Here is a 19,796-nt window from a genome sequence, read left to right on the forward strand (position 1 = left end):
AGCCCTTTTGTGAGTATAAGTTGCAGAATCATAAAAATCAAATCATGGAGGTATAACTCAAAGTCCAAACATTGTAGCATCACTCTGTAATAGCCTCCTTAAATAGATCTTAGAATAAGTTTGTTAAATCCAAATCAGTTTTGAAGTGACACTAAGGATATAAACAACTCTCAATCTCTCTCTCCTTTTGTTTTTTTTTTTTTTTGTATAACCACAAAACTAACTATATTCTTAGAAAATAAAATGTACCTTCTGGCACCACTTAGAGAAGTTACAAGCCTTACTAAAAACCGAAGCCAAACCTGTTACCATTGAGTCAATTCTGACTCATAGTGATCCTATAGGGCAGAGTAGAACTGCCCCATAGGGTTTCCAGGAGCAGCTGGTAGATTCCAATTGCTTACCTTTTGGTTGGCACCTGAGCTGTTACCTACTGAGCTACCAGGGCTCAAGCCTTACTAACAGGGTGTAATTTAAAGAATGTCAATCAACCTTGAAGATAGAAAGGCTTGAGTTAAAAAATTGGTTTGGATTCTTCCTAGCTATTTAACTTTCTTCAAATTATGTAACCTTGCTGAGCCTCCATTTATTATCTGCAAAATATTGTTGTTGGGTGCCATCTGACCCATATCAACCCCATGTGCTGCTGAGTGGGCTCTAACGTCCAATCTTTCCCTTAGCAATGTTTAACCATTGTGCCACCAGGGCTCAGTTCCTCCAAAACAGGATGATTACTACCACATTGTGGGAGTATGAATATTAAATAATTTAAAGAGCTTAATTGTGTTGTCATTAGCAGACACTTAAAATATTTGCCTGATCATATTTTCGTATTTCACGTGGCCTGTGCCTATGAAGGGAATTTGGTCTCCTCAGTAGCGAAGTGGCAGGTAGCGAAGTGGCCTTGGGTGAAACGAGCAATACACAGACAGTATCAATGAGCAGATCTGGGCTGAGCAGACTTTGCACACTAATAACGACTCTTCGGGAAACCAGAGAATTTAGAGTTACAGTGAGGAGAAACCACCTTCTTAGGAAGCTGAAAAGAGCTCTTTAATTTTTATCAGCAATATCATCCACTTAGTAAGGTTTTTAGCAGACGCACGAGATCTTAATAGTAAAGACCTCGTTTTCTTTAGCGAGGACCTGAAAGTGAAACACAATAGGCATTGTTTTGTGCTTTCCCTTGCACAAAAAGTTGTCAGCGTTGCTTGCTGCTTCCTAATCTGCTAAAATAATCTGTCAGTAAACTCGATGGCCCAGATTCCGGATGCAGATATGGAAAAAGCGCACGTTCCTACCTTCCCCACTCAGGCAAGACTAGATCAAATGGCAGTCTTATGACCCCTAGAGCACAAACCCTCCAGGTGTGCCCAGACCCGCCAGACTAAGAGCAGTTTGCAGCGTGCGCGGATGGGTCGAGGGGCGGGGAGAGAAGCGAATTCCTCCCAGTCACAGCAAGCAAATTCTAACAGACCCTCAGTAGTCGCCCGGGGGAACTGGGAATGGCAGGCGGGGAGGACACTGGTCCTGTGATGATCACCGATGACTCGGTGTCTGTTGTCAAGGTGCATGCAGGAAAAAAATTTAAAAAAGCTCTCCCAGGGCAGCAGCAGGGAGGAGCCACCGTCCCGCTCTCCTTGCGCAGCACCTTAAGTGCAGCACCGCCGGAGGAGCCGCGCTCAGCGCTGTGGGGCGGGTTCCGAAGGCCGCTCCCTCCGCCCCCCGCGTCGTCCGCAGCGCCCGGCTGCTCCTGGGTCCGGCGACTCAGCTGCGAACGCATCCCTTTGGACGGTAGAGGCGGCAGCGAGCTAGAGCCGGCTTCGCAGCTCCGGGCTGCGGGGAGACTGGGCGAGCAGGAGCGCGCTGGGACCTGGCCCAGGCTCGGCTGGCAGCTCTGCGAGAGACTGGTGCGTATCTAGTGGAGGGAGAGCGGGAGCCGGTGTCGCTGGGGCGGGGATGGAGGGAAGGGGCTTGGGGAGTTGGGGGAGACCGAGCAAGTGAAGATGTGGTAAATGCAACTTTCCCGTTTTCCTCTCGATCTGCACAAGCATGGGGCGGGGTGGGATTCAAAGCTGATGCCCCTTTTGCTAAAGCGACCACATCATTTATCATGCACGCCAGAGTACTTTTAGAGTGAAAGGCTTTACCCGGGAGGTTTTTTTTTTTTTTTTTTTTAGTTAGCTGCTTTTTGCATACTCTGCCCTGAAGGTGGGCACAGTTGACCTGCTGTCACAACTTACTCAGCCTTTCGCCACTCGCGCCAGCAATGCCACGTAGTTTTCTTTGGGCAGCGCTTTCCAAGCCTCAGGCAACCGCTTGCAGCCACCCGGTCGGCAGAGACCCGAGTTCTAACCCGCTCTCCCAGCGTCTAGCTATGTCGTTTTAACCAAATCTTCTCTTTGGTTTCTGTCCAGTCTTTGATAAAATACGGGTGTAGATAGACCGAATGACCCAAGTGTTCCCTGTAGCTATTGAATTTTCCCTTGGCGTAGGCCCCCGTTCGTCATCTGCGGCAGGACCCGAATGTGAGGTAGTCTCGGAGCTGAGGCTAGAAAGGAAAGGAGGCGGTGGGTCCTGGTGGTTACTGCTACAACCCCTTGGGGAAACCTCAGAAGATGAGGTGCCCCCCCCGGGTTGGAGGACCCTGTCTTACATACCCACCACCTCGGCTGGGGCAGAGAACCAGAACGCAAGTCCCTGCCCAGTAAGACTGAGATGGCCCCAGACAGCCCATTACCACAGAGCTTCTCTCAGGGAGTGGAGCTGAACTAGGCTCCTTTAGAAAAGGACTTGGCATGAACTTGGCATGAGATAAGCGGAAGGGGTTCGTTTTTGTTGTTATTAGCTGGTGTCTGTGCAGGACTGGAAAATGGAGATTCGAGGCAGTTGACCACTTAATGGTTCAGAGAAAAAAAAAAAAAAAACTGGAACACTCTCGTCAAGAGTGGAGTTGAATTAGACTTACTCCCATTATTGCATTTCTCTTTATGTACATGTAGCTTCAAAATCCATCAGTCCACTTTATCTTTTCACCAGAAGCTTCCTTCTTACTGACATTGCCACACTCATTTATTCTTTTAATCTCTCCTGAGATTTCACATGCAGAAAACTCAGGACTTGGATTATGAAAATGAGAACCGAGGACCCTAAAGCTCACAGAAATACTTTAATACAGTAAATTCTGCGTCAATGTTGGTTAGATCACCATTTTGAAAACCTTCCTTGTTTCCTGTTAGTGTGTCCTGTGCGTGTCAGTGTCCCCACCCAGTCTACTGATGCTCTTTCAAGAAAATTAATTTTCTACCAAGATGTTTTAGAAGATGAAGTGATTCAATTTTGAATCAAAGTAAACTTTTGAAGAAAAAAATTGAAGAGAAAAAATTCTTGGTAATCTACTTTTTAGCCTCATCTCTACCACAGCTTTCTTTACTAAAATGTCAAGGACTACATGATTTTGTGCAGAGTATTTAAAAATATACCAAATCTCATTTTTCTTCCTCTTTAATCAGTTGTAGCTCGACGGCAACAGGTTTTTTGTTTTTAGCATATTTTAGGTCAGTGATGGATTAATTTAATTTTCCTCACAATTCTTTTAATTACTTAAACCCCTACACAGTTTTCATTATAGAATTTTTTATTTCACTGAGATATAATTTGCATATCACAAAATTCACTCCTTTCAAGGGTGAATGATTTTTGGAAATTTACCCTTTTTAGTGATTTTTAGAAATTTTATCAAGTTGTACATCTATCGTCATAATCCAGTTTTAGAACATTTTCATCACCCCAATAAGATCCCTCATGCCCATTTAAAATTAATCTCTATTCCCATCCCAGCCCCAGGAAACCACTAATCTACTTTCTGTCGTTATAGATTTGCTTTTTCCAGACAGTTCATATAAATGGAATCATACAATATGTGGTTTTTAATTTATGGCTTCCTCTACTTTTTTTTCTACTTAGCATAATGTTTTTGAGGTCCATTCATGTTGTAGCATGTATCAGTATTTCATTCCTTTTTATTGCTGAATAGTTTTCCATTCTTTGGCTCTACTACATTTTGTTTTTCCATCCAGCTGGAGGAGGTTTGGGTTGTTTCTAATTTTTGACTGTTATGAATAATGCTGCTATGGACTTTCACATTCAAGTCTTTGAGTTTGTATGTTTTTGCTTATTTTGAGTAGATACCTAGCAATGGAATTGTTGGGTGGTATGATAAATCTATGTTCAACTTTTTAAAGAGCATTGTAGAATAATTTTCATTTGTGGTTATATGTTTACCAAAATGCAGAAAATTCTGGGGAAAATAATTGTTTCTCACTGCATCATATATGATTCTCTATGTAGGTAGAGAGAGAGTTGGGAGAGGGAACATTTTGCTTCCCTTCAGATTTTAAACTCAAGTATAGCAAACAATTTTGAGAAAATGTTGCCCTATTTCCCAGAAATTAAATATTCCTTGCTTAAAAGGTTTTTTTAAATGCTAAATGAAAGTAAACCAGGCATAATGAAGACTAAATTTCCTCCAATGTCCATTGAAAATGAGAAGGAAAGCAGTTTGCAAATTGAGTTTTAAGATGTTGAAACTCAGCTGTGAATGGCTTGACAGCAAATTCAATGGTCTTGCATGCCTTTAACTCAAGATTTTAATTTAGAAAAAAAATTCTTTTAAATAATAATTAAGCATATTCTCTTATTACATATGAAGATCTAAGGTCCAAGATTAAGTGATTTACATGTAGAAAAATCATATATTAGGGATAAATCCAGGGTTCATGTCTTCCTGTTTTGAAACTTCTGGTAATACATGCTCTTCTCTATCCCGTTGGGCTAAGATATTTACATATTAACATGCGCCATGTACTTTTATAAGTTATTATCAGTAGTGACATTACATAAAAAGAAGTCCAAGTCAAGCATTCAGATGTACTCAGAAAATCAAAAACATTTCTTCCCTTTTTATTAGCACTACAACTGATTTTGAGTGATCAAATAGATACTCTGCTTTTAAACTCAAGTGATACATGCTTTTCATTCTAACTCTCAATGCCAAATAGCACTTTTTCGCATCTGTCCAGGAATGGTGCGTGCCAGGGACTTTATAGAACAGAGTGAATTTATGTCCACCAGTCACTGTATTCTTAAAATGTGATGGTATCCAAGAGTTTGGTGCTTGGTTGGAGAGGAGAGTGTAGGGAAGTTTAGATGAGAATAAAATAATTTAGATTTGCATATATTACTGAGCAGGAGAAGATAATTCCAACTAGAATCCTGGATCATTTAGAATGGGATTTCTCAGACTGGAAAAAAGGCCCAAGGGAGCTGCGGCACTTTAAGACCATGGAGTCTAGATCTAAGACAGCTTGAATACTTGAGGGAGCAACAGCAGGAGCATCTATCTATACCAAACCACTGAGTCGATTCCCACTCGTTGCGACCCTATAGAAGCATCTATAAAAAACAAACCCGTTGCTGTGGAGTTGATTCTGACTCATAGCGATCCTATAAGAGAGAGTAGAACTGCCCCACAGTGTTTCCAGGGATCGGCTGGTGGATTCCAACTGCAAAGCCAAATGCTTTCCTCACTGCCTGGACTCTACTTCCTTCTAAGTTGTGAGATCTGCTACGTTGATGAAAGAGAACTTCTGTTTGGGAGTGTGGAGTTAGTGTGGTTAACTATAGGTTTTCATTTTTTGGGTGAGATAAAGAGGAAAACTGAGGTCTAGTGTGGGAGCTTCAGGAATAAAACCATAGCAGCAAGGAAAGTGTTAAGCCATCTTCCCAAGCATGCTTATATTTTGTTGATCATAAAATGATTTATTTCTGGTCTAGTCTTTAAAAAAAATTTTTTTTTATTGCACTTTAAATGAAGGCTTGCAGAGCAAACTCGTTTCTCATTAGACGATTGGTATGCATATTGTTTTGTGACATTGGTTGCCACCCCAAGACACGTCAACTCACTCCTTCTCGACCTCGGGTTCCCCATAACCAGCTTTCCTGTCCCCTCCTGCCTTCTTGTCCTTGCTCCTGGATTGGTGTGCCCATTTAGTCTCGTTTTATTTTATGGGCCTGTCTAATCTTTGACTGAAGGGTGAACCTCAGGAGTGACTTCATTACTGAGCTATAAGGGTGCCTAGGGGCCATACTCTCGGGGTTTCTCCAGGCTCTGTCAGGCCAGTAAGTCTAGTCATTTTTTTTTTTTTTTTTTGTGAGTTAGAATTTTGTTCTACATTTTTTTCCAGCTCTGTCTGGGACCCTCTATGGTGATCCCTGTCAGAGCAGTCTGTGGTGGTAGCCAGGCACCACCTAGTTTTCCTGGACTCAGTCTGGTGGAGGCTGTAGTAGTTGTGGTACGTTAGTCCTTTGGACTAATCTTTCCCTTGTGTCTTTGGTTTTCTTCATTCTCCCTTGCTGCAGACGGGATGAGTCTGGTCCAATCTTTATGAGGGAGCCCTGGTGGCACAGTGGTTAAGGTGGTTGGTTGCTAACTGGAAGGTGGGCAGTTCAAACCCCCCAGCCGCTCTATGGGAGAAAGATGTAGCAGTCTGTGTTCATAAAGATTTCAGCCTTGGGAACCCTATGGGGGCAGTTCTTCTCCGTGCTATAGGGTTTACTATGAGTTGGAATTGACTCGATGGCAATGGGTTTTTTGGTTTTAATCTTCCTGGGCTAGACAGATTTGTCTCAGAAGAAGAAAACACCTTTCTTCAAATCAGTGTGTGTGTTTAAATAATGATGTCTTACAGTTTATGCAATTACATTAGTTTATTATGTTTGTTTGGTTTAAAAATGAGAATAAGTACTTCTATTATGGAGTTCTGGAGCCAGGTATAACATTAAATCTCAAAACCATTGAAATGAACCTCTCTTGTTTGCTTTTCTCAAAGAAATCTAATAAAAAACCAGATTATAGACATGGTGGATTGTGTCACACTCTGAAGGTTTGTAAAGAGCCTATCAAGCTAAATAAAGAAGTTACAAAGGCAAATGCTTCCACAGAAACCACTCTGTCTCTTTTTTCCACCACCCTCGAGGAAGGATGTCTATCATAATTCTGTATATTGTAGTAAAGAAGCAGATCTTTTTACAATAGTGAAAAGTTAAAAAAAAAAATGAAAACAACTCTACCTGTATCTTTCTAGCATGCCATGAATCTTCATGTATGTATATATATGTGTGTATATACTTCTGTAGCTCTGAAAGGTTAGATTTGAGGGATATTGAATAGACTGTTGAAGTAGTCCAAGCAAGAGATGTTAAAGTCAGGGCAGTAGAATTAGGAATGAAGAAGAGTATTTAGTGTCTAGAAATATTGGAAGCCAAAAGTATTGGACTTGATGGTTTGGAAGTGAGTTAGAAAAGGGTTGGAATCAAGAATACTTCACAGATTCTTGGTTTGAGGTTGGGAGCTGGCACTATTTACCAAGATTGGAATGTAAGAATGGGGGCAGATTGGTGAGTATGGGGGAAGATAATGAATAAAAGATGAATCAGACATGAAGATATCCAACAGGCTGTTGTATAACAAAATTAGGAGATGTAGGTTTAATAGACATGAGCATCCAGGAGGTAAATATAATGATGAGACCTTCTATGGACAGTATGTCTAGTAAGAAGGGAAATTAATAGAACATGGAGGCCTGGGGAGTAAGAGAAGTTCCTGTGAGAGCCCAAGAAGAGAAGCTGGAAAGAGCCTTGTTGTAGCAACAAGAGTATCTAAGTTTCAAAATGTGTGGCATGATTAACAGGTTTAAGCATTAGAAGGCCTAGCAGGAGAAGGGCTGAAAGGATTTTTGATTTGATAAGTACAAAGAAGATTAATGGCCTTATGATTGGGAGATGGAAGCCAGATTGCGTTGGGTAAGAAGGAATTGGAAAGTAAGGAAATGGGGTCAATCAGTGTTGACTATTCATTCTAAGGTTATATGTGAATGAGGGAGGAGGAGAAAGTTGGGTGGGTAGAGGGGTAAGGTTAATTTTTATTTAATGTTTCAAGGAGAGCCTTGACCTTCTTTTTTAGACATCGGAAAGGATACATTAGTGTGGAAAAAGGCTGAAGGTACAGAAAAAAAAAAAAAAAAAGATGGGTTATAAATCATGGAGTTGATTTCTAAAGGAGAGGATGAGATGAATTAAGGGTGAAGACGGTGGCTTTAAACAATATATGTTTTTAATCTATAGTAGGAGATTTAAAATTTTCTGACAATAGTTTTTCTGTGGAAATAACCATACATGTTAAGAGAGGGGAAACTATCATATGTTGAGCACCTACTACATGCCAAGCTCTAAGCTAGGTACTTTTACATATTTCATTTATTCTCCAACCCATGGAGTTGACATTATGACTCTATTCTTTAGATAAGTAGGCATGGAGAGTACCTATCCAGTCATTTAGTATAAAGTGGCAGAGCTGAGATTCTAAACCAGATTTGAATAGTGCCTAAATCTACAATCTTTTTCTCATTTTAACTCAAACGGAATAAAACATGCATCTGATTCATTCATAATGGGTATAGTTAACAGTCACTGCCAAGCATGGCACACACCCAGCCCTATTCCTCAGTATCAGTTGTAAACACTTACAAAGAAAACAATGTGATAGCTTGGGTGGTACATCTACTATGTCCTGACATGGTCAAAGTCCTATATCAGTGACGTTAACCACGTTACTTCAAGTTTTCCATTTATCAATACTATATGAATTTGACAGTGTAGAAATGGGAGCAGCTTATGTTTCTTGCCTCAGGGAGGGGTGGGAGAAAGTTTTCCGGGGAAGTCCAGAGTACGTTCCTGATAGGGTAGATCTGGCCCAGCTCCCTGGAATGTTTGTGGATTTTTGCCAAGGAATATTAAGCTCCAGGTAAAACCCAGCATAGTTTGTTCCAACTCTAAGAAAATCATGTTTTGGGTGCTAGGTTTGAATGCTTTGAAAGGACAAAATAAACCTTTCAGTGTTAACTGAAAAAGAAGAGGGAACAAAACATTTTTCACTCATGGATTTTTAATCAGCTTTTCTTAAGTACTTTAGTTTATCCCAATTTATTGAAAACTTTTCTTATTATCTATCGATAACTACTAGTAATCTTAATCAGTCAATTCAGTTCTTCACTTTGTAGGTTTTGTCTTGATATGATACACTTGAAATATGGATTATGTCTAACTAATGACAACAGTTTAGGTTATACCTAAGGACACCTCAAATCATTTTACGTAAAGATTGTTAAACTAACTTATTTGTTGTTTTCTTCTTTATTATGTTTTTTCATAAAACTACCAAATTATTGAGGAACATTTAAATAATTTTATTTCAATCCCAATATCTGATCACAATCTTTTTGATATTGAGTATTTGCTTGTCTTGTATGTTTGTAAAGATGTATTTTCACATGAATCTAATAATGGTGTACAATATAGTTTGTATCCCACTTTTTTTCTCTTAGAATTACTATCACCAGAATAAAAATGCATAGGAACAGCAAATTAAGAACTAAAAGAAACATTTTCTTATTATGTAGAGTAATCCATGAAATTAATCTTTAGCTAGATAAAATTTCAGATACTGAGCATATGAAGCAGAGTATTTTCCAACTTGCTGAAAGACTGCATTCTAAATTTGCCGCACTCTGTGGTAATCATTGATGTAACAAGAAATGGGAAAACAAAACAAAATGAAAACATAACTAAACCATTAAAATACATTGTGTTAAACATTAGTAGTGTTTAAGTGTGCAGTTCAGTTTTTCCAAGGGCAATATATGCTTGCTATTGTAAATTTTTCACCAAGAATCATAGATGTGAAACTATAATCATGTGTTTTTTGTTTTTGGTCTTATTCTTTTGTCGAGTGATGTCTCAGATCTTCACCATTACATTATGAGTTGTTTCACATGTTATTTTTCTGGGCGAGCAAAATTTGCTCCTTCAATTACCACTAAATTTTAATGTTTAAGATTTTGAAATAATGCTTTTTAGATAATACACAATGCAAAGAAAATAACAAATTTCAGAATAGTATTAAGAAGAAAATAAGGGCTACCTGTATTTCCACTAAAGATAATCAGTATAAAATTATTCTTTGCATGTACATAGCTTTTTGAAAAAACAAAAGTGATATCATGCCATACAATCTGTTTCCTGCTTAATAAATCAAATTAATTTTTTCTAAGGCAATATTAAATTAAAATATTTAATGAATCCTCTATTGGTAAATATACAGAATGTTCCCAAATTTTGCTTAATAAACAATATCACAGTAGATAACTTTGTTCATATATATTTCTAAAACATGTCACAGTAGATAACTTTGTTCGTATAACTGTATACACTTATCTGATTAATAACTTTGAGTAAATTTCTAGACACAGAATTCCTGGGTCAGAAGATATTCACCCCAGAAACTGGCGTATAGTTCTTCTCCCACCCTTCTTCTGCCCTTATTCTGGATGACTTTATATCTACATCCAACATTAGGACCTCTTAGTTCCTTGACCTCTACAACCCTAGTGACCCCTTTTATTCCTTCTCATCCAACCATTTCCCTAGTTATAGCTTGGACTTGTTATCACGTGAAATATTCCTTTCCTAAAACTCCAAATTCAGAAATTGTCTGGCCATAAATCAAACCGAACCTGTTGCCAACTAGTTGATTCTGACTTATTCTGATTCATAGAGCTCCTATAGTACAGTGTAGAACTGTTCCATAGGGTTCCAGAGAGTGGCTGGTAGATTTGAACTGCCAACCTTTTGGTTCGCAGCCAAGCTGTTAACCACTGTGCCACCAGGGCTCCACTCTGGCCTAGTATCCTATATTCTTTTTACACCTGTTTAATTTGTCTTTTGACCTCCTGGGGATGACTGATTCTTTCATCCAGATATCGTCACTCTCCGTGCCCTCAGTGCCTGGAGTAAGATGCTTTTCACTGGGTTCCATTATTCCATTAGCAGAAATTCAACAAAGGAGAACCTAAGAACTCTATATGTTTCTGGGTAATCCCTTACTCTCTACCCTCCTACAACCTCAGCCTCTGGGCTTCACCATCACCACCTACCGTGAGTCCACCAGAATGTAATGATGTTCTCTCTTATTTGTTCAAATCACTGCAAGAAGCCTGGAACTTCCAAGCAGGATGACCATTGTTCTTATCTGCCTGGGGCTGAGGTGTTTTCCAGGATGCTATGTGTAGTTAGTCCTTGACTTAAAGACTCCATACTTGGGAATTTTTTCAATTCTTTCTTTTTTTCTTATATGTCATCTGTCTTCATTCATCCTCACTTTCAAACCATAAGCTATTATTTTGAAGTAAGTGCTGCTGGTCACTGTTCCCTGTTTTTCTAATATGACCCTTTTAACCTATTATGGGTTGAGAAACTCAGTTAACTAAGTGCATTAGTTAGGACTATTATAGATGCCCTTATAGAAAATCCCCATCAAACTGACATAAAATAAAGAGGAATTGATCAGATTTATGTAACAGAAACACCTGCCTTCAGTCACAGTTTGATGTGGAGCTCAAATTATTTTATAAGAACACAATTTCCTTCTACCTCTTGACTCTACTCTTTTTCAACTTGGCTTCATTCTCAGACTCTGCTTTGTGACACAATGGTTATCAACCACTCCAGGCCTAGCTTCTCAAGTTTAAATTCAAAGGGGAAAATTAAATATATATATACACACACACACTCAGAAGCTTTGGCAAAAGTTCTAGGATGGACCAGCTTGCATTGCAGGCACATTTTTGAAGGAATCACTTGGTTGGGAAAATGTAATAAGCCTGCTGGGGCAGGTTTGGGTCACAGGCCACTTCTGAACAAGTCATTGTGGCTAGGGACATTTGGAGCTCTGATTTGTCAGGCCTGAGTCTCATCTTCACCCTTGGAAACCACTGTATCACATGGAGTGAGCGTAAAGGAGGGAAGCCTCTTCAAAGTGGAATTGGATGCTGGGCAGGCAAAAACAAAATATGCTGTCCTCTAAGCTGGTGACAAACAGATTAAAAGAAAGAAAGGAGCATAAACAGGCTCTGATGAAACCTGTGGGACTGTCTTATTAGTAAACACTATGAACATTGTTAGTGCACAGGGCTTTATGATGTTTATTTTGCTGAACAGCAGTGTTTTTGATACCCTGATTCTTGGCCGTATTCTTGATAGTTGAAGTTACGAAAAAATGACCTTTGAATAAATAAATTTTGTTCGATATAATCTTCATCATTAAATGGTTTTGTTTTAAATTCTGCCTGTTCACATATTTTGAGGAGAAATAATAAGGAAATTTTTCCCCTTTACATAATTATTTTGTAGCTAACTTGTAGGAAAACACGTTGGCAGATGAGTTAGGAGATGATAGTGGAAAAACCACTAAGCTGGAAATAAGAAAGCGTTATTGGTAGGGCCAACTCAACTTTTTAATTAGTCATGTGACCTTGGAGAAGTCACTGATCTCTTGAGATTTCAGTTTTTTGTCAACACAATTACCAATATGAACAATATGATTTTAGTTCTTCATCACTAAAAAAAGTACCTTTATTATTCACAAAGAGTCTGTAATTCCGTATTTTAGTGCTATATGTGTCCATTCATTTTTAGATTCATATCTAAGGGTGGTTATAGATGCCCTTTGTTTAAGTTTGTAATGAATTCTGGAACTTAGTGCATTCATCTCTGAGGTGGTAAGTTGTGCTTAATTCAAACAAACAAATATCTGTAAAACAGACAAAAACGCACCCTCCTTGATGCAAAGTACCTGCTTTTAGTGAAGTATATATAGGAAGATTTGAGGCTGTGCCCTTTCTGTGAGGCTTAGAATTCCATGTGTTTGGGGAACGTGAGGAAAGAAAATACACACAACAGTCTTGCATAGCAGACTGCAATAGGTGCCATTAAAGAACTAAAAAGTTCTGTGGGGTTTCAAAGAAGCGAAAGATAAAATTTGAGATTAATCAGAAGGGCTTTATGGAGAATGTAGTAATTGGGATGGTCCTTGAAGGACTGATGGAATTTCAATGAGTGGTGAAACATTCCTGACTAAAAGAACATTATGAACAAAGGTATGGATACAGAATGAGGCAGAACTGTGTAGAATTTGGGGGACTGGAAGGAGTTAAGGGAGGAAAGATAGCTTGGGGCTGTAGCAAACCAAAACCAAACCCACTGCCATCGAGTTGATTTCTACTCATAGCGACCCTATAGGAGAGAGTGGAACTGCCCCATAGAGTTTTCAAAGAGCGCCTGGGGGGTTTGAACTGCTGACCTCTTGATTAGCAGCCGTAGCACTTAACCACTGCACCACCAGGGTTTCCCTAGAGAGTTTCAAATGCCAGGATGAAGAATTTGAATTTAAATTTGTAGCAAATAGGGATCCTTAAAGTTTTTCAGTAGAGAGCCATGTAATCAGCACTGCACTCTATGATTAAAAAATTATTTTCACAGGTTTAAACAACTGTGTATAAATACAAAAGTTATAAACATCTTTTGTGGAAGCAAGTTAGGGAACATAGCAGCATCTTTTAAAAATATGGTTTACAGCTTATTCAGTATGAGTTGGTAATATCAAGTGGTTGTCCAACAATGCTAGTATGTTTTTAAACTGTTTTAATAATAGATTATACAGAACATGGAGGAGAGGTAATGGCCCAACTCTGTTCTGCTCTGATCGTATTGTTCTGGACACTTCTACAAATAAATAGACATGCACACATTCATATACATACATACATACATACATATAGAATTAATCAGGATGGTGAATTACTGCAGAAGTGATAGAAGAAATAGTCATAAAGTGGGGCTATTTAGCTAGGAGATATGAACAGTTAGGTAAGAAGGCATGGAAATGTAGCATAACATGATGTACAAAAAAAAAAAAAGAAAAAAACAAGCAAGATTTTGGAATTAGACCTGATTTAAATCTCAGCTCTGCTACTTACTAACTGTATTTTGGGCAACCCACTTATCCTTTTGCAGTCTTAGTTTCTCTTTTTGTCATGCAGAGATGAGTCAGAATCACCTTCACAGCAATGGGCTTAGAGATGACACTATTTACTTGCAGTTTTATTGTGACGATGAATGATTGTCAAGCACCCAGCACTTTTCCTGGCACCTCTATTACTTGTGACCATTATTTTCATTTGAAGGACTGTCTTCAGATATAGGGATTTAGACTGCTCTTGTGAAACACCTGCAGGAAGATTTAGAGCTAATACTGGAGAGAGAGTCTTTTACCTCAGAATAAAAAAAGATGTTAGAAAGATTTAACCCAAAAAACCAAACCCATTGCCATTGCGTTGATTCCGACTCATAGCAACCCTACAGGACAAGGTAGAACTGCCCCATAGGGTTTCCAAGGAGCGCCCGGTGGATTTGAACTGCTGAACTTTTGGTTAACAGCCATAGCTCTTAACCACTGTGCCACCAGGGTTTCCAGAAAGGTTTAAGGTGTGGCAAAAAGTAATGATTTGTCTGAGCAGGTAGCACTCTCTGAGTTCAATCAGGATGCTAGTGTGCTGGAGCCAAGGCTACATGAAAGTGAAGCTATCTCCCTGTCATCATAATCTAGGCCTAATTCCCTGGTGGCTTAGTGGTTAAGAGCTAAAGGTCAGCACTTCGAATCCCTCAGGCACTCCTTGGAAATCTGCACTCTTTGGGAACTCTATGGGGCAGTTCTATAGGGCCTCTATGAGTCAGAATCGACTTGACAGCAATGAGTTTGGTTTTTTTTTTAATTCCTCAAGAGAAGGGCTTATCACTCTTTTCCTATCAAAATTCCCAGAAATACAGAGGCATTAAAAGTGCTCCATAGAAAGCATAAAATTTCTTTGAAATTTCATATTCATCTTATAATTTTTTATAAATATTGGATTGTACTTTATAGTGTGTATATTTTGTTTTAATACATAAATCATGCTTTAAGATATTTACCATCAAGTAAAAGTACCTAGATGTACAAAATTCCTCACGTGGCTTGTGAGTACCTTCTGGTATACAGTCAAGCATCCCAAAGGGTATAGGTTCTAGTTGAAGAAACACAGCTTTAGCAGTATATGGAGCCCCTAAGTTGGTAATAGACTAAGAATTCTCTCTGTTTCTTAACACAAATGGGCTAACAACTTAGATATCCATTGATAAGAATTTTTGTTGGTTTAACTTAGGCTATAATATTACTGCTACTATCAAGGTATTTGGCAGTAGAATTGCATAAGCATACACATGAAATTAAGAAGTTACAGAGAAAGCATAAAAAGCTTTGCTTTATTTGAAAACGGAGGTGTCTATCTCTGGTTCCTGAGATGGCGAGGTAAGAGGTTGAACAGCTCTGTGGTATTACGCTTGGTTTCTGCGTAATTTCTGGGCTTTTATGTGTTGTTTGCTCATATTGCCATTTACTTTTTCAGTTAGTGCTTTGAGGGAGGCAGATGTTGAGTAAATGCTGTTTCATGAATTACTATTTGGAAGGCCTTAAAATGAGAATAATTTCCTTCCTTTTTCTTTAGACCTAAGTTAGCTTTTTTTTTCCTATTCATTTCTTTAGTTGCACCAAAGATTTCTGCATAAACTGGTTTGTTGTTGTTAGTTGGCATAGAGTTGGATTTGACTTATGGAGATCTCATATACGACAGAACAAAATATTGCCCTGCCTTGAACCATCTTCATGCTTGAGTCCATTGTTGCAGCCACTATATATTTGAGTGCCTTCCAACCTATGGGCTCATCTTCTAGAGTTATATCATACAGTATTCTGTTGTGGGCCATAAGGTTTTCATTGACTACTTTCTGGGAGTAGATTGCCCGGCCTTTTTCCTAATCTTAGTCTGGAAGCTCTGTAGAAACCTGTCCACCGTGGGTGACTCTGCTGGTATTTGAAATATTGGTGGCATAGCCTGCAGCATGAGAGCAACACAAAAGCTACCACAGTAACAACAAACTGACAGGTGAAAAGTGGTAAATGGGATTAGGAATTGCCAATGTGAGTGGGAAATTATCTTCCCTTAGTCCAGATTCAGACAAGCTTTTGGTGATTTGGTTTTTTGACCAGGTAGCTCCTTTGAATTTTGTGTTATTATAGTTACAGTAGAAGGGACATGGGTAATCTGTTTATTTTAGCCTTATCACTGGATGGATTGGATCACTGCGGAAGTGTCTGCTTGTTTACCCTACAATGATTCATCATAGTTTAGTGAGAAGACAAACCTAAATGTCATAAGAGAGATGATTGCTTTTGTTTGTTGGTATATTACTTTATTACTCATCCCTGATATTATAGGTCAGTGGCCTCTTGGGAAATTAAAGAGGTTAAAAATGGAAAGATACCCAATGCTCATGTATTTTATAGTTGTGCCTAGGGTAGTCTTCTCTAATCATCAATAAATCATAAATATCTAATAAATGCTAAAGAATATGCCAGGCACTAAAGAGGCCAGGTTGAAGAGAACAAGGCCCTGGCCCTAGAAAAGTACTTAATTAATGCTGGGCAGGTAAACAACTTTAAAACAACATGACTAATGCCACAATGGCAGTATGAATGAAATATAAAGAAGCTCAATGGTGGTGATGAGTAATTTTAAAACCAGGGATGGTTTCTCAGAGGAGGTGCCATTTTTGCTAGATCTTGAAAGATAGCCAATGGTTTGCCAAGCAAAGGGGAGATAAAACATGTATCCTAGGAGGAGGAGAGAGACAAGTCTTCAGTGTGGTTCTAAAACCAAACCCAAACCTGTTGGTGTTGAGTTGATTCCAACTCATAGCGACCCTATAGCACAGAGTAGAACGGCCCTATAGGATTTTCAAGGCTGCAAATTTTTACAGAAGCAGAATGCCACATCTTTCTTATATGGAATGGCTGGTGGGTTCAAACTGCCAACTTTTCAGTTAGCAGTTGAGCACTTTACCACTGCTGCGCCACCAGGGCTCCATTCTATGTGGTTATGTAATTATAATTAATTTACTATAGTGGAGTGTGTACACTGTGGACAACAGAAGGAAAAGTGGAAGTTAAACAGGAAATAGATTCAGAAGTGTGTTGCATACTGTGTTAATTAGCTTGACTCGATTGAACCTTTGAAATATGGGTGTGATAGAATCTCATTTGTACTGTGGTATACTGGCTTTAAGAAGCCCTAGTGTCTCAGTGGTTTAAGCGCTCAGCTACTCACCCGTCAGCTGCTCTGTGGGACAAAGATGTGGCAGCCTGCTTCCGTAAAGATTTACAGCCTTGGACACCCTATGGGGCAGTCCTACTTTGTCCTGTAGGGTCACTGTGAGTCTAAATTGACTTGATGGCAGTGGGTTTGGTTTGATTTGATTTGGTACTGGCTTTAAGCCCATGTCTCTTGAAGCAAATGCCTCTTCTTCTACAACATGGAGACAAGGGATATTAGAGGAAACAGGGGTGGGCCTGGTCTCATGTTTCCATAACTAGGTAATTCTCTAGCTTAGCTGACTGAATGGTTGCTGTTATCTTAAGAGGTAGGTCAGATATGGATAAAAATATATGACTTCATAATTTAGATTTGTTGAGTTTCAGTTAAGGGTCTGAAACTCAGGAGGCATTGAGATTGAAGAATAAATATGGTTTAAATTGAAGTCCTTTCCCAGAAATTACTATTCTGAAGTTGTTAATTTTTTTGCTAAAATATTTTAGAAACAAGCTTGCCATAAGAGTAAGGTGGTTTCACTCTTAAGTTAAACTTAAAAGGATATACTGGAAATTAAGAAGCTACAGAGAAAGCATAAAAAGCATTGCTGTATTTGAATATAGCAATATTCTTGTATTTCCCCCAGTTTTTTGGTCTGCTAACAGAAAATATCTAAATAATAAAATTCTTTGAAATTCTGAAAGCTTTGAAAGTCGTATTTTACATGTCATTGAAAAAAAATCTCCTTTATTTGTGTGTGCTTTTTTAATACTTTTCTATTACAAATTTTGGCTGATGCTTCAGTTTTTCTGTCAGATTCTGGGAAGGTCCAAGGATGGAGTTTAATGTAAGAATACAATCATGGGTACCTACCCTTTAGGGTAGGAACCAGTTCCACTCCAATTTTTATTTAGCAACAGTTGGAGGGTTTCTGAGAAATGGGTATATATATTATATAACTATCCACCTCTTACACAGGGTCCCTGGCCTCCTGTTAACCTGGCCCTTTTGAGAAGTAGGGAGTTGGGAGAATGCTGGGAGCAGCTGGGTCAGACTCAGTGCTGTTGCCTAGCAGTCCCTGCAGAGCAGTCATAAGGGGCTGTTGCTGAGCAACCGTGAGGGAGGAGGGTGCTCAGTCGTGGAACATCAGCCCCCACAGAGTTTTACAGTAGTGGTGGACCTGCCTCCAGGGGAGAAGCATTACAGTTTGGCAGAGGACCAAGTCTCCCTCAGAGACACAAAGATTGTTAGCAGTGAGTACTTGACCTCGTAATCAAAGAAGATAACTTGTGTCCTATGAACATGCAAGTACTTTATGTAATTTTGATGTGAATTTAATTAAACATCAACTTGGGTTAAGGCAGTTGGCTGTGGCGCTAGAATTCTCCTTCCAAAAACTTTCTAGTTTTTCCTTCTCTCTCAGACATAAAGTGAGTTTTCTGGGTCAATGGGAAATAATTTTTCTTTATGCTGCATACCAAAACCAAAACCAAACTCATTGCCATCAGGTTGATGCCAACTCTTAGTAACCCTAAAGGACGGAGTCGAATTGCCCTGTAGGGTTTCCAAGGAGCGCCTGGAGAATTTGAACTGCTGATCTTTGGTTAGCAGCTATAGCTCGTAACCACAATACCACCAGGGTTTCCTTATACTGCATAGTATAGGCAATTTTTAAAAACTTTTCATATTACATTATTTTTAAAAAATTACATTATTTAGCTAATGCAAATAATTACATTTGAGAAAAACCAGCAAACTAATCTTTTGTGCTCTGGTCAAGTGGGCCTTGACAGCAAAGTATTTGCTTCAGTATCAGTGAAAGAACTAGCCACTTGCATTTGAGATACTGCCTTGAGTTTTCTTCCTGTATAGAAAAGTCAGAAAATAACCATTGACCTGGACCATGTGTTACTTTATTTTTAACATTTTACGCAGTACTTAAATGACTCTTCAAGAGAGTTGATAAATTTGAAACTAACCAGATCTCATAAGAAGGCTGAGTTCTACTTTTAGGTTTTATAGTTGCCCATGTTCAGCAATGCTTCTCTTCCAAATCTAGGCACGTATTTTAAAGGCTACGACACAGCTTTTTTGGTAACTTGGAGTAACACACAGTTGGGTCAAACGCTAAAGTGTGAAGTACAGGAATGCACAACTGTCAAATTTGAGAAATAATTAACATTGGCCAACTAGAGAGAAGTGATATAAACTTTCCTTATCTCCCTCTCTCCCACCACTTTTTCGTTCAGCACTTCTGGCCTTGGGCTATAACTATTAGGCTACCTGATCCAGAGAGTTCAGGAGGCAGTGCCTGACTCTCGGTACAAAGGGGAAACCCCTTTGTTGGCATTGGAGTCTGAAGTCTCTTCAGGACCTATATTTAAAAAATACTTAAAAAATCCCTCTCAAGCCTTGAATACGGTATTTGTTTTATTCACACATATGCACACATTCCTGCAAGTGCGCACGCGCGCACACACAGAGTAATGTATTGAAGACCATTCAATCAGAGTACTACTGAGATATTACATAAATACTAAGAGAACAATTACTGTAGCCACAGCAAAGGACTCAAACATACCAACAACCACAAAGATGGTGCAGGAACAGGCAACATTTCCTTTTGTTACGTATAAGGTTACCATGAGTTGAAGTGGACTC

General features: G+C 39.1%; 1 protein-coding gene across 5 annotated transcripts in view; it reads left to right on the top strand.

Moving 5' to 3' along the window:
* The first annotated feature begins 1,758 nt into the window (after window positions 1-1,758).
* Window positions 1,759-19,796, top strand: part of PKIB (cAMP-dependent protein kinase inhibitor beta) — a 124,156-nt gene continuing 106,118 nt past the window's right edge. For all 5 annotated transcript variants that reach the window (XM_049900158.1, XM_049900194.1, XM_049900202.1 and 2 more), the window contains exon 1: window positions 1,759-1,910. The gene's annotated coding sequence lies outside the window, so the exon portion shown is untranslated. The remainder of the gene's footprint in view (window positions 1,911-19,796) is intronic.

The sequence above is a fragment of the Elephas maximus genome, chromosome 1 (assembly GCF_024166365.1).
Source record: "Elephas maximus indicus isolate mEleMax1 chromosome 1, mEleMax1 primary haplotype, whole genome shotgun sequence".
NCBI lineage: Eukaryota > Metazoa > Chordata > Mammalia > Proboscidea > Elephantidae > Elephas > Elephas maximus.